Source organism: Stenella coeruleoalba, assembly GCF_951394435.1.
Source record: "Stenella coeruleoalba genome assembly, chromosome: 10".
Classification (NCBI taxonomy): Eukaryota; Metazoa; Chordata; class Mammalia; order Artiodactyla; family Delphinidae; genus Stenella; species Stenella coeruleoalba.
Genome location: NC_137156.1, coordinates 40,477,411 through 40,491,577, shown reverse-complemented (window position 1 = coordinate 40,491,577; position 14,167 = coordinate 40,477,411). Strand labels below are relative to the sequence as shown.

Genomic DNA, 14,167 nt, shown 5'->3' with positions numbered 1-14,167 from the left:
GGAAACAGCCTAAGTGCCCATCATCGGATGAATGGATAAAGAAGACCTAGAGTCTGTCATACAGAGTGAAGTAAGTCAGAAAGAAAAAGACAAATACCGTATGCTAACACATATATATGGAATTTAAGGAAAAAAAATGTCATGAAGAACCTAGGGGTAAGACAGGAATAAAGACGCAGACCTACTGGAGAACGGACTTGAGGATATGGGGAGGGGGAAGGGTGAGCTGTGACAGGGTGCGAGAGAGTCATGGACATATACACACTAACAAACGTAAGGTAGATAGCTAGTGGGAAGCAGCCGCATGGCACAGGGATATTGGCTCGGTGCTTTGTGACCGCCTGGAGGGGTGGGATAGGGAGGGTGGGAGGGAGGGAGTCGCAAGAGGGAAGACATATGGGAACATATGTATATGTATAACTGATTCACTTTGTTATAAAGCAGAAACTAACACACCATTATAAAGCAATTATACCCCAATAAAGATGTTAAAAAAAATAATAATTGCCATGTTTCTTTCAAGAGCAGGATGTAATTGTTAGAAAGGAAATAATCTGCTTGCACAAGTCACCTTGGCTACACAGAACTAAAGCAGAGAGGAGGTTCTTAATAAAATGATTCTGAGAAGGGGGTGGTTACTTGTATCATAGGTGTCTTGCTTCAGAGTAAACGATGGTGCTTGAATCAGAAGTCTTTGCCGTGGACTAGTTGCCTGGCACGGCAAGGGTTCGCTGCAGGTGGGGGATCACTTGCTGCATTTTGGAAAGAGTGTATTTTGATTTTGTCAATGGAAGAAGATACTTAAGGCAGTCAAGATCATTTTGGAGGTTATTTCAGGCATAAGGCGGTGATTTTGGAAGTGAAAAGGAAGGGACAAATTTGTGAACTGTTTTAGAATGTAGACTATCTGGGATTTGGTAACCCCCTGTTGACTCATTCACCTCCCTAATCTCACCATCACTTAAACTAGCAGTAGGTCACCATTTTGTACAATTCCTATAATGTGTTCTAAAATCCACCAGCCTTTGAAATCACTGACCTATTTGGTACCCTCACCTGGGGACTGCTACTGCTGTCATTTGGGCAAGCATGTTCTTAAGCCTCTGTAATTGAAGAGCTCCATTCAGAAGCAAATGGGAATAATTGATTTTCATCCTCCAGAGGCTGGAAAAATCAGAGACCACAGGAGGGTTTTTAAAAAGGAGACCAAACCCAGAAATAAATTTACTCCAGAACCCCTTCTTAAAAGAACTCTCTTAAGAATCTTGTAACTGGAAGCCCATCTCTCTGGAATAGATCTGGCTCGACTTTTAAAAAAAAAAAAGAAAAAGTGGGTGTGTGTGCTGTTAAAGGAAAAATTGTTCTGACACTTGTTAAAAGAGTAAGGAAGATTTTCAGACTAGTGCAGTAGGAGTATTGCCATAGGGGAGAGAAACCAGGCTCATCTTCATATACAACAAGGACCAGAGGGGATTTTTGGCCAAAGAGGAGGGTGAGTGAGTCAGTGGATGGAAAATTTCTAAGAGGAGACATCAAGGATAGGGGGATTCTTGCTAAACTGACCTAACAGGATTCTTGCTCTAGGCAGGCCAAGGACTTAGACATCAAAGAGGGGGGATGAGGAACTGGATCAGATATCAAGGGTGGGAGAACTCTTGATAAACGTACTTAACAGAATTCTTGCTAAAACTGGGCTGAGCAGGTCAAAGATAGGATGGGGACCAAAGTCAAGGCCTAGTTGAAAAGAGTGTTCAGAGGAGCCTGACTAAAATTTGGTCAAGGAGAGGGGTGTGTGTGTGTGTGTGTGTGTGTGTGTGTGTGTGTGTGTGTGTGTGTGTGTGTGTGTGTTTTATTTGAAAAGTAATACATGCCTCACCCCTAGAACAAATCAGTCTCAACAGTTTGGTATATAGCCTTCCATATGTTAGTATAGGCTTAGAAAAATACACTGTTCTTACAGAAATGAGATCATACTCTACATACTGTTATGCAGGTGCATTTCCCACTTCATATATCTTCCATGTTTTTTCATGTCAGCACATATACACTGGTCTCATTCTTTAGAATACTTTGCTTCACTTTAGATATTGATGCCAAACCCTTATATTTTAAATTACAGTTTATAATTTTTTTCACATACGTTATCCCATTTATTCCATAAAACAACTCTCTCAGGGTAGGGATAGGACAAGTGACATGTCTACTTTATATAAAGTTTAGATGATCTACTAGAGATTTTGTAGCTAATACAATGTGTCAAATCCAGGATTCACTCATATGGGTCAGTTGCATGTGTGAAAAAAAAATTAGATCTTTGACATTCAGTTTACAAATTAGCAACATTCAGAATACTATTTTTGTTGTGATGCTTGGGACATTTAGGAAATATATGTGGTGTGTATTGGACCTAGAATCTGATAATAAATTTCATTTGAGGTGTACATCACTTTTACATTATTAATTTCTATCTTGAAATTTTGTTATTTTAATTTCCTTAAAACAACAAAATAATCATCTTTAAATACTTTAAGATTAAATGAATTCAGTCAGCTTGTAGCTTTCATTATAATGTTGATGCTTTCAGTAGTTACCTTAAGTAACAAGATTTGTCAGCTAATTGGATTTCTGGAAATGTTAATAGGAGTCTTTTGGTTAACTACCTCTATTCATTTCCCTCTGGGACCCGGTTCCTACCTAGAATATAGTGCCTCTCTTTCAAGACTCTTTATTGGTTTCCTATAACCCTGGAGAGAAAAAAAATGAGTAAGACAGAATGAATGAGGGGCGGGGAATGTGAAGCAGGGTGGAAGTGAAAGTGTATGAGCTGTGGGAAATTCATCTTATTCAGGAATGAGAAAAAACAGCTGAGAGAGTGGTTTTCAAGAAGTTGTATATAGCACAGTGTTAAGATTTTGGAGTTAAACCAGTGTCACCCATTCCAGCTCTGTGACTCTGGTTAAGTTATTCATCCCCATACTTGTCAGTTTCCTAGGGTTCTGGTGAGAAGTAAACAGTGAGTTGTTTAATCCACTTAAAGTATACTTGGCTCATAGCAAACATTTAATATTGGCTGTTATTTCCAGGCTGTTTAGACTCAAAATACCAAGAAAAGGGTCTCAAAGTCTGGATGGAGTAAAGTGACCATATAATTTATTGTCCAGGCCAGGATCCTGTTAATAATTATGCTGGGACAACAGATATAAGCCAGGATTTATGGTTTCCCTAAGTTGGAGGCATCTTTGCCCCCAAATGTGACTGATTAAGGCATCTTGCCTTCCTACCCAGCTCAGTTAAGCCTGTGGACTTTGACAAGCCAAGGAGCAAATCATTCTTAAAAGCTTTTCTGCGTGAGCGCACACACACACACACACACACACACACACACACACACACACACTCTCCCTCTTTCTCTCTCTCTCTCTCTCTCTCTCTCTCTGTCTCTCTGTCATATACTCACTGAACAATAGAAGAAACCTTGCTTTTTCTTTCCAGGTAACATGTTACCTTAGAATATGAATCTGCACATGTATTTAGACAAATCTGTACATTATTTTTTACTCAAAAAATAACTTGACAGGATATTTGAGTTCTTAGAAATAGTTTCCATAATCTAAAAAAGTAATTCACCATAGCCATCTTTAAATAGCTAGGCCCCCTCATGCTTTTATGTGTAGATTTCTCTTACCTGTGTAGATTTCTCACACCTTTATGTGTAGATTTCTCTTACTGCATGTGCCCGGTGCAGTGCTTTCTTGACAGTGAGGATACGGTGGTAAACATAACATATTCCGATCTGCCCGGAAGTTGCTTGTGGTCTAGTGAGAAAAGCAATCAAATAGTGACAAATACAGAGCTCTGAACTGAGATCATTGTCATCAAGGCAGAGTACAAGGAGCTCTACAAGTAGCTCATGAAGAGCCCTGCCTGGCCTGGGGAGGAAAGGAAAGAGTTCCCTGAGGAGGAGAGCTTTGCTCAATGCTGAAGGGGAGTTGAAGAGGCAGGATGGAATGGGGGGTTGCGGAGGAGGCAGCAGGGAGCCTGACCTTCTAGGAAAGAAGAGCCTGCATTAGGAGTGCAGAAAACTAGGAAGTGTTTGCTCTTAAAAGATCACTTTGGCTGCAGTGTGATCACACACCCTTCCCCCTGGTTGCAGAGCCCTTTCATCCCTTTCTCTTGAGAACGGATGCCATTCATCCGAGCAGTAACCCGTGTTCCCTTAGCATTTGCAGTTATTTAATAGCACGAATCTCACTGCATTATAATTTTTTGCTTCTATGCCTCTGAGGTTCTTTAGGGCAGTGGCTTGGTCTTATTTATTATAAGGAACCCAGAATAGCACAGTGGCTTTTCCACTCCTTCCCTCTCCCCACAAATATTTGACTATTTACTCTGTGCCCTGTACTGTGTGCTTGCATGTTTGGGAAGGTGGTACAAGATAGGCACGGTCCCGGCTATCATGGAGCATGCGGTGTGACAGGAGTCAGAATTTTGAACTCTGGAGACCATTTTCATGCAGTTCAGCACTTCTGTGACTTTTCCTGCTGTTGCGGAACAGAAACAGTGAATGCTGGCGTGTTAAGAAGCCAGGCTAAGGTAAATTGAATCAAATAAAAGATAAGGGCCCCCAAAGTAATAGCGTAAACGGTGAGGGAAATATGGCTTGTAAAAATGTGATTATACATTATGCCTCATGACTGCATTGCAGTAAGAGCAGCGCGATCCCGCGGTGGTATCATGTCTCAGGTTGTCATATCCATGTCCATGTTGAGACTGTGCTCCCTCTTGCCACCATTCCCATTCCCCCTTCCCCTTACCGGCATTGATAGGGAGGCAGTGATTGAAAATAGCAGTTACTGGCGTGAATGTACAAGGTTTCTAACAGTCCCTGCTCTCCAGGAACTTGCTGGTTTGTGTGTATTTGTGGGGGGCGGAGGGGTGGGTATTGTGTGTGCACAGATTACTGACTAGAAACAGAAGACCCTTGTTCTTGGCAGGAGAGGGGAGAGCTCCTTGCTGGCTTTGTGGAAAAAGGGGGCCATCCTTCCAAGTTTTTTGTGAGTTGTGTCACCTGTGAGGTTAAAATGGGGTGTTGCCTTTCCACTGTGTTTCTCTCTCATAAGAGAGTAAACCCTTCAAAGTCACTGCCTTTCGTCACATGTTTGAAACACAAAACTCATGGCCACAAAAGCCAAGGTGACCAGAAATATACATTTCATAGTTGACAAGGACTTGTCTAGCCTGACGTGTTGTGTCAGAATCGTTTCTGCACCATCCTTACCAGGGGGCATTTGTACACACCTGAGTTCTTTTCTGGGAAAGCAGCCACTTCTAGCTCTTAGCTCTGAGCTTCAGGTGTTTCCTCCATATTTCTGATTATTATGCTTATGTTGCTGTTTCTTGATTTAAAAATTTTACACATTCTCTCTCAGTCTTTGTTATGGAAGAGCAGAGTTTAGCTTTCTTGCACTCTCTCGGTCCACTGCCTCCCCCTTCATCCTTCAGATATATCACAATTTTTAGTTACATCAGTATCTAATGTTTATATTATTATGCTATTAGTATTATTCACCTGCTGAACCAATTAATATACTCCAATCCTTTTTTTTTTCTCGTTCTGCCTCTCTTGTTGGTTTTCTGAGTTTCCTATGTCCAGCTCACCCTTAATCCCCAAACTAAAACCATACTTTTTAAATCCCTAAATATTCTTTTCCACATTCCAGGCAGACCCATCAGTTGATCTTGTCAGTTTCATTTTCTCCCACAGATGCCAAAGCCCTGCATCCTCCAGCGATGGTTGGGTATTTCTGAGGCTTGCTGTACACTTGATTCCCTTTGCCTTTTTTTGTCCCGTTTCCTGGATACCTGTCTTCTTCTCTCTTGGTTTGCTCGTTTATTTGGTAGAGCATATCCTCCAGTCACTTCCTGATAAAAGGGTGTGTGGGAGGTAAAATTTAAGACTCTGCATGTCTAAAAATATCTTTATTCTCTGTTTATACTTGACTGATTCTTTGTCTGCTGTAGAATTCTAGGTTGGAAATCATTTCACCTTCGAATTTTGAAAGCGTTGCTCCTTTGTCTTATGGCTTACAGAAACGAAAGCCATAAGACTTTTTGAAAGTCTTGAAATTATTGAAAATTCTGATGCCAGTCAGTCCTTTGTATGTGAACTGTTCTTCCTCTCTGGAGACTGTATTCTCTTTATCCCATGTATTCTGAAATTTCACAGTGTGCCTTGGGATGGGTCTTTTTAAAAATTATTTATTGTACTAAGTATAAGATGGACTCTTTGAACTGGAAGTTCATATCCTTCAGTTCTAGGAAAATTTATTTCTTTGATAATTTTCTCCTCTCTTTCTTTCTCTGGAACTCTTGGTCCTCTAATTTTCTTATCTTTTCTCTGGAATTTCCTATCTCTTTTTTGGTTCCACTTTCTGAAGGATTTACTGAACTTTATCATCTAGCTCTTTATTTATATTTCTACTTAATTTTTTTAAAAAATTATTTTATTTATTTATTTTTGGCTGCATTGGGTCTTTGTTGCTGTGCACAGGCTTTCTTTAGTTGCAGTGAGCGGGGGCTACTCTTCATTGCAGTGGGCGGGCTTCTCATTGTGGTGGCTCCTCTTGTTGCAGAGCACGGGCTCTAGGCGCACGGGCTTCAGTAGTTGTGGCACGCGGGCTTCCGTAGTTGTGGCACATGGGCTCAGTAGTTGTGGCTCACAGGCTCTAGAGCGCAGGCTCAGTAGTTGTGTCTCATGGGCTTAGTTGCTTCACGGCATGTGGGATCTTCCCGGACCAGGGCTCGAACCCATGTCCCCTGCATTGGCAGGCGGATTCTTAACCACTGTGCCACCAGGGAAGTCCCACTACTATAATTTTTTAATTTCCAAAAGCTTTACACTGATTGTTCTAATTTTTTCTAATCTAGTTCTTGTGTGATAATAGGTTTTTTGGGTTGAAGTTTTATTTGGTTCCTTAGAGTCCCTTTATTCTGTTTGTTTTGTGCTCTCTCTTTTCATGTTGAATGCTTTCCTCAAATGTATGGTGATCCTTGGTTGTCATTTTAATTTAAAAGTGAGACACCAAAAAAGCCGATTGGATGGTCTATATAGAGGTGGGATGAACTTGTCAGGGATGGGTTTTATATGCTCTATCTAGGGTGTTTGGGCAGGAATCCACCTGCTTTGTTGGGGAATCCCTGAAAGTCAGCATCTATTGAACCGTTCTGTGGAGTCATTTGGTTTCTACAGGAAAAAATATTCTAACCTTCTGTTTGCAAGTGGAGGGTAGGGCTCTTAGCATTTTGGGAGCCAAGTGAGTGAGCAGGTCTGGAACCTCGTCCTTCAGGATGTAAACTTCCTTTTAGGGCCTTTGTTTTTGGTACAGTGCCTCTTCCTAAGTTCTGCTGTTCCTAAAGTCCCTGGGTTTAGAGCCCACCTGGTTCAGTTTCTACGCAAAATAAATCCACCTTCTCCTGCCTGGGTGCAGGGGTAATAGTCTACTGGCTGCCCTGGATGTGACCGGAGACCTGGTGGGCTAATGCTGCTGCATACAGAATTTGTACCAAGTCCTCGTTTTCAGCCCCTCCTCATCTCTGGTCTCCTGTGCCACCAGGTACTTCTAATCACTGACCCTTCCCAGGGTGCTTGTGTGAATTGGCATCCCCTTCCCTGGATGCAGGGGTTCACTTTCTCAGCTTTGCTAATTTATCTACTTTTCATCTTCCAAAAATGTTGACATTTTATGTTCATTGTTATCCTTCTCGTATTCTTTTTTTGTTTGTTTTTACTCTCATTTTAGTGGGTTTCAGGATTGATCAGAAATAAAAATACATGTTCAGTTTTTCCCAGTCAACTAGAATTCCTTTGGCATTGTTTTGGGGGTTTCTTGTCTGATCGTTTCATGTCTGTAAGTTGTGTCTTTCTCCAAAGATCACAAGCTTCTTTGACAATGGGAACGGTTTCCTAGACTCCTTATTATCTCTCCTTTTACGCTCAACAGTTAATTATGTAGAAAGCATTTTAGTAAGGATGTGTCAAATTCATTTGAGTAAGATGAAGTCTTTTTAAAATTAGACTGACTTTGGACAGTGCTTCCTTCTGTTGGAAAACTGCCAGTCCTTCCTGAGGTTCAGAGATAAATCTGCCTTTGCAAGGGTAACTAAAAGAGGAAAACAGAGAAGGCCTTTGGCAGAAAAAGGCTGATGAGACAAACTCCTGTTTAGACCTTAATGATTTAATGAAGAATTGATGGAGAGCTGCCCAGAACCTCTCTTCCCCCTCAAGTTTGTTGCCGTTGCTCCCTCTTCACAGGGTCAGTGATGGAGCAGGCCCTTTTCCGACTTGGTGTTCTGAGAGTCTTTGACTTCCTAAGAACTAATGCAGGAGGAGACCCACAGAGCTCCAAGTTTTTTTAAAAATAAATTTATTTATTTATATTTGGCTGCATTGGCTTTCTGTTGCTGCTCGCGGGCTTTCTCTAATTGCGGCAAGTGGGGGCTACTCATTGTGATATGGGCTGGTGGCTTCCCTTGTTGTGGAGCACGGGCTCTAGGCATGTGGGCTCAGTAGTTGTGGCTCATGGGCTCTAGAGCGCAGGCTCAGTAGTTGTGGCGCACAGGCTTAGTTGCTCCGTGGCATGTGGGATCTTCCCGGACCAGGGCTCGAACCTGTGTCCCCTGCACTGGCAGGCAGATTCTTAACCACTGAGGCACCAAGGAAGTCCCTCCAAGTTGTTTTGTCTCAACAGTTAAGGTCAAGAGCCTGAATAAACTAGAAGGAATATGCATTAGAAGTCAGACGTGGGATTTTGTTTCAGTTCCACGTTAATTAGCTATATGACAATCAGTAAGTCATTTGGACTTCAGTTTTCTTACCTGTAAGATGGAAATAACAACATGTATTCCCTACTTTATAATATCGTTGTAAGGGCAACATCCATGTTTGTCAACATTTGAGCATTGTCATCTTAAACTAACCATGTAACCATGGTATTCCAGACCCTCATCTGCCTACTGACTGGACATCTACACATGGGAGTCCAAATTCATTTCAGCCTCAACTAATCCAAAACAAAACTCCCTGTGCCTCCTCCCCTCCCCTGCCTAATACTGCCACAATCACAAAACAAAGCAACACGGGTTTTCCTCCTCAAATTACTCTCTCATTAGCCACTGAATTGTTCACACACACCCGCCCCGCCCAATTTGGTCACCAGATCCTGTCTTTTCTATTGAATCTATCCTTTTTTCTCAGCGCTCCTTATCACTGCCTTTGTTCAGGTTCTTACTTCATGCCTGAATTGCTAACTTGTAGCTGGGCTCCCTGGATCTAGGCACACACTTCTTCCAGTCTATCGTCTATACAAATGCTTAGCATAATGATTTTTTTTTCAAATTCGGAAATATTTAAAACCATCAACAGTATGGTGAATAACAAATTCCCACTTCCCAGCTGTCAACAGAAGGATTTTTGTAAAACTTACATCTGATCATTCCCTGCTTGAAACTTTCGGTGGCCCACGGGACCCTTCATGACCTGGCTCTGCCTGCCTCTCCATCCTCGCATTCACCATCACGCTCCAGCCACTCACAGGTACTTGCACTTGCCCCAGTTTGCTGGGCCTACTCAGGAGACCTTGAATTTGGGCGTTTCCTCCTTGTTTCTCCTGCCTGGCTGATTCCATCTAAGCTTTAAAGGCTCAGCTTAAGTGTCTCGTCTGTCTGCAAAGCCTCCCTTATTCCCATTTCCCCGTGAGCTATGCTTTGCATACTTCCCAGAATTCACGCAGTGTATCGTCATTTGTTTACTTGTCTGACTTCCCCACTCTCCTCAAGGGTGGAGACTATAACTTTCTGGCGTATGGAAGATAGTGCCTAAACATTTATTCAGTTGAACTGGATTGGACACTCTGCCAGCCCATTGAGATGCCATTACTTGTCTGTGTGAAGCAAGCAGTTAGGTAACTGGACAACATGAAGCAAGCTTGCTGACAGCTAAGAGCCACTGTAGGATATCGTTTAGTCCTGATCCCACAGAGTAGTCACAGATGAAAGTGGACTGGCCACTTTGGTTTCAACTTACGGTTCTTCTGTCTCTGTGTTTTATGTAAAGATATCTCAGATGCAGTATGCTTACATGTCCCATCAAGAGATTGTTGCCATTTTTAATGGATAGAGAGTAGCAGGTTCGTTACACTACACAGAGATCATGTCACACTGGGGTCGCAGGTTAGGAAAAACCGAATGTTAGAAGTTGCAAACTGGTAGCCCTGGGCAGTTCCTTGCACAGTGCTGTGCTCTTAGAAACATGAAGGAGTCCCTTAAAGGGCTTAAAATATATAGTATGGAAGCGCAGCATAAAGAATTCACTGTGGTCCAAGGTCAAATGTAATCAGTGCTGTGGTGATGGTGCACTAAATGTTTAGGGATCTCCTGTACCTTTCTTTTTCTTTTCCTGGTTCTCTTGGTGCTCTGTGCTCTGCTTTTGTTTGTCAGTGATCAGCCCTTTGGTACTTACTGCTTTAGAGAAACCTAATAGGACAGCTGTGATAGGGAGGGAGGCCTAGATTGTAAATAGCTCTTTTCTTGGGCTGCCAAAAAGGAAGAAACTTGGGTGGAGGGGGATGTTACTACCATCCTGTCTGAAGCTAAGATTCCAAGCAGAGAGATGACAGTTCTCTATCTTCATTTAGGTTTTATTTAATATATTCCCCATTCCCCCAAATTTTTCCCCATGAGCATTTAGAAGAAATGCTAGTTAGAGCAAAAGGAGGGGGAAAGGCCTTACCCAGTTGGGAAAGTTGCAGCTTTATGCAGGAAAGTGCTTATCTTTCTACCTTGTCTTTTCTAATTGTTTTGAGGTAGTTTTAGTGCTGGTATGGGATATCCAAACTTAATCACCTCTAAACCGGAGACATGGAGGTAAAAGTTAGAAAATGACAGAGAGCTTGCTCAGTTCTGCCTTTTTGTTAAAAGCAAGGGCAGTTAAAACCTCAGTTTTAAGGTTACTTTGGGACCTGGATTGAGATGGTTGAAGAGGTAGCAGATTCCTAATGCAGTACTAGGAGCTGACAGACCTGAGCTCCCAGCTGCTTTAACCAGTGTTACTATTCCCTTTTTCCCAACTCCTCTTGTTTATTCCAGTCATCTTGCTATTGTGTGCGACCTTGTATGACTGCATCTTCACTTCATCTTGTCATCCGGTTAGATCACAAAGTCCCTGTTTGGCCAAAGGCCAAGAGCACCATAAATGGGAGCTTTGGATCTGCCACTGATTTGGCTTGTAATTTGGGGCAAATAATTTGTTTTTGGGTTTTAGTGTCACCTAGTTTATAATAGAATGATGATTTTTTGTCTTGTGGGGCAATTTGAAACTAAGTATGAAAATTGTACCTCCTAGATTTTCCAGATCTGTTTCACTTTCCATCGTTCTATTCATTGTCAGGCATAGGTATATTATTTTTGGTTTAGGAAATGAGGTATAAATGTGACAAAGAGATCATTGCTTTTAACTCTTTGTTTGAAAGGTGCTATAGGAATCCAAGCTTAATGGAGGATGGGGACACCAAGAAGAAACTCAGGCTCCTGACCTTGTCACCAGCTTCCTTAGTTGACAAGGAACAAATAATGTAGCTGTCAGTACACATGTCCTCTCTTTTCACTTAAAATTTATCTTAAGCTTTTAAGCCAAATACCTACATGCTTATTAAAGTGACCCATGTCACACATATACAACCATTTATTATTAACATTTCATTTTTTTCTCTTCTTTTCCCTGTACATAGGTTCCTTCCCCTCTTTAAAAAAAAATTCTAAAAAGACTACTGCATGAATGTATTCTCACTGTGTTTTACATAGTGTGGTAGAATAGAGAGCAGAACGTGAAAGTCCCCCTTCACCACTCTGTGGTGCCCCCGCGACACATGCTTCCTTCCCCAGAGGGAACCACTGTCAACACTGGATGAGCATGCTTCCCATCGCCATCCAAGGGGGTGTGTGTGTGCGTGTGTGTGTGTGTGCATGTGTGTACTTATAAAATGAGGGCTCATCTTTTGAATATTATACAATGACTTATTTTTTTTCACTTTACTGTAACACAGCATATCTTATAAAATCTTTCCACGTCAGGACAAATAAGTCCACCTTGTTTTCTTTCCTTTGTTGTTGTTGTTAACTGTTACATAATAATTCATTTTATTGGGGTACCTGGTATTTAACTCCCTACCTATAGGTGGACGTTAAGTTTGTAGTTCTTACTCTTACAGTGGATCAGTCCTAACAAGGATGTGTCTTTGTGCGCGTGTACAAGCGTTTCCGTTGGATAGTGCCTGACGTGGAAATGCTGGCCCAGAGTGAATGCCTATTTTTGGTTTTGGTGGGTGCTGCCGAATTGTCTTCCCAGAGGAATTCACCAATTTAAACTCATACCAGTGGTGTTTAAGAGTGTTTGTTTCCCTGATCTTTACAAGCGTTTTATAACGTCATCATTTTCATTTTTGTCAGTCTGATAGGTGAAAAGTGGTATGTGATTATTTTAATTGGCATTCTTCTAGGTTGTGTTTCTGTAGATATAGCCTTGTCTGATTTCTGCCTTTTAGGAATCCCTCAACATTGCCAGTTACTTGATCACATTTTTTCTTATTTTCTTAGGCTGAATCTCTCTATTTTATGTCCATCAATTATCTGTGGTGTAGGGTGGGAATCGTTTTACTTCATACAACTTTAGACAGGAGATGGGGTAAACTTGTGCACTCAATTTACAATCCTGATAAATGTCTCTCATATATATTTTTTCTCTACAATATTTACAATTTTCTTTCTTTTTTCTCCTTAGCATTACATTGTAACCTCTATTCTGTCTTATTACACAGCAATATAAATAGTATATAATATTCTATCTGTCTCCACCTTAGTTATCATAGTCATTTCTCTGTTGATGAACTTTTAGGCTATTTCTAAAGTTTTATTGTTACAAATAATGCTGCTTCCAACATCTGTGTATAAAGGCTCTGGGCCCAGATGGTTTTACTGGTGATTATAATTTTAGTGCTCTATGTCAGTGATTCCGGAATATAGAAATGTGTAGATAGCTGCTCAGGTGATCTGTGACTTAAACCTAATACTGATATCACCCAATAATGATAGCACAAAAAGCAAAAACTTTAGACCAGCTTCCCTTATGAATGAAGATGTGAAAATGCTAAGTAAAATACTCTCAAGTAGAAGTCACTGATATGGCCCTAATGGATAATGGCCAAATAAGGTTTACTCCAGGAATGAAAGAATGGCTCAACATTAAGAAAGCTATTGATAGGGCTTCCCTGGTAGCACAGTGGTTGAGAGTCCACCTGCCGATGCAGGGGACACGGGTTCGTGCCCCGGTCCTGGAGGATCCCACATGCTGTGGAGTGGCTGGGCCTATGAGCCATGGCCGCTGAGCCTGCGTGTCCGGAGCCTGTGCTCCATGGCGGGGGAGGCCACAGCAGTGAGAGGCCCGCGCACCGCAAAAAAAAAAAAAAAAAATTAGTTGGTTCACTGTGAAAAACTATGATATTATCCATAGATGCAAAAACGTAAATTAAACAGTATTTCTAATACATTTAAAAAGGAAAAAAATAAGATACTTCCTTTACATGTTACAGAGTGTCTACCTCAGACTAACTGCCAATAGCATTAGCAGGACAAAACAAGGCTGCCCTCTACTACTTAATAGTATTTTAGAGGCTCTGGCCAATGTAGTAAGGATGAAACAGAAGTCAGAATTAAGGCTTTGAGGATTAAATGAGATGACATTTCAACCGTCTTAGTCTGATATTTCTGATTCAAATAAGGCACTCAAATTGTAGATTCTGTTGTTATTCTTTTTATTACCAATAAGACATATTCACAAAGGAAAGACAGAATTGTCCCTTGCATTTTAACACATGTATCCTGGTGCTTTTATGAATGTGGGTTCTTTGATCTTGGTCCTTGTGGTTGAATGATCCTGATTATCTGGTCTAGAGTTTCTCTCAAGACTTCAGTCACCAGGAGTAGAGGTGGGTACTCAGTACCTGTAACTGACTGAACGGTTTGGTTCAGTGATTTTTTAAAATTTTTGGCTGCATTGGGTCTTCGTTGTGGTATGTGGGCTTCTCATTGCGGTGGCTTCTCTTGTTGTAGAGCATGG

At 41.4% G+C, this 14,167-nt stretch overlaps 1 protein-coding gene across 9 annotated transcripts in view; it reads left to right on the top strand.

The window, feature by feature from the left end:
* ANKS1A (ankyrin repeat and sterile alpha motif domain containing 1A) overlaps positions 1–14,167 on the top strand; it is a 188,068-nt gene that overhangs the window by 59,661 nt on the left and 114,240 nt on the right. The gene's annotated exons all lie outside the window — the stretch shown is intronic.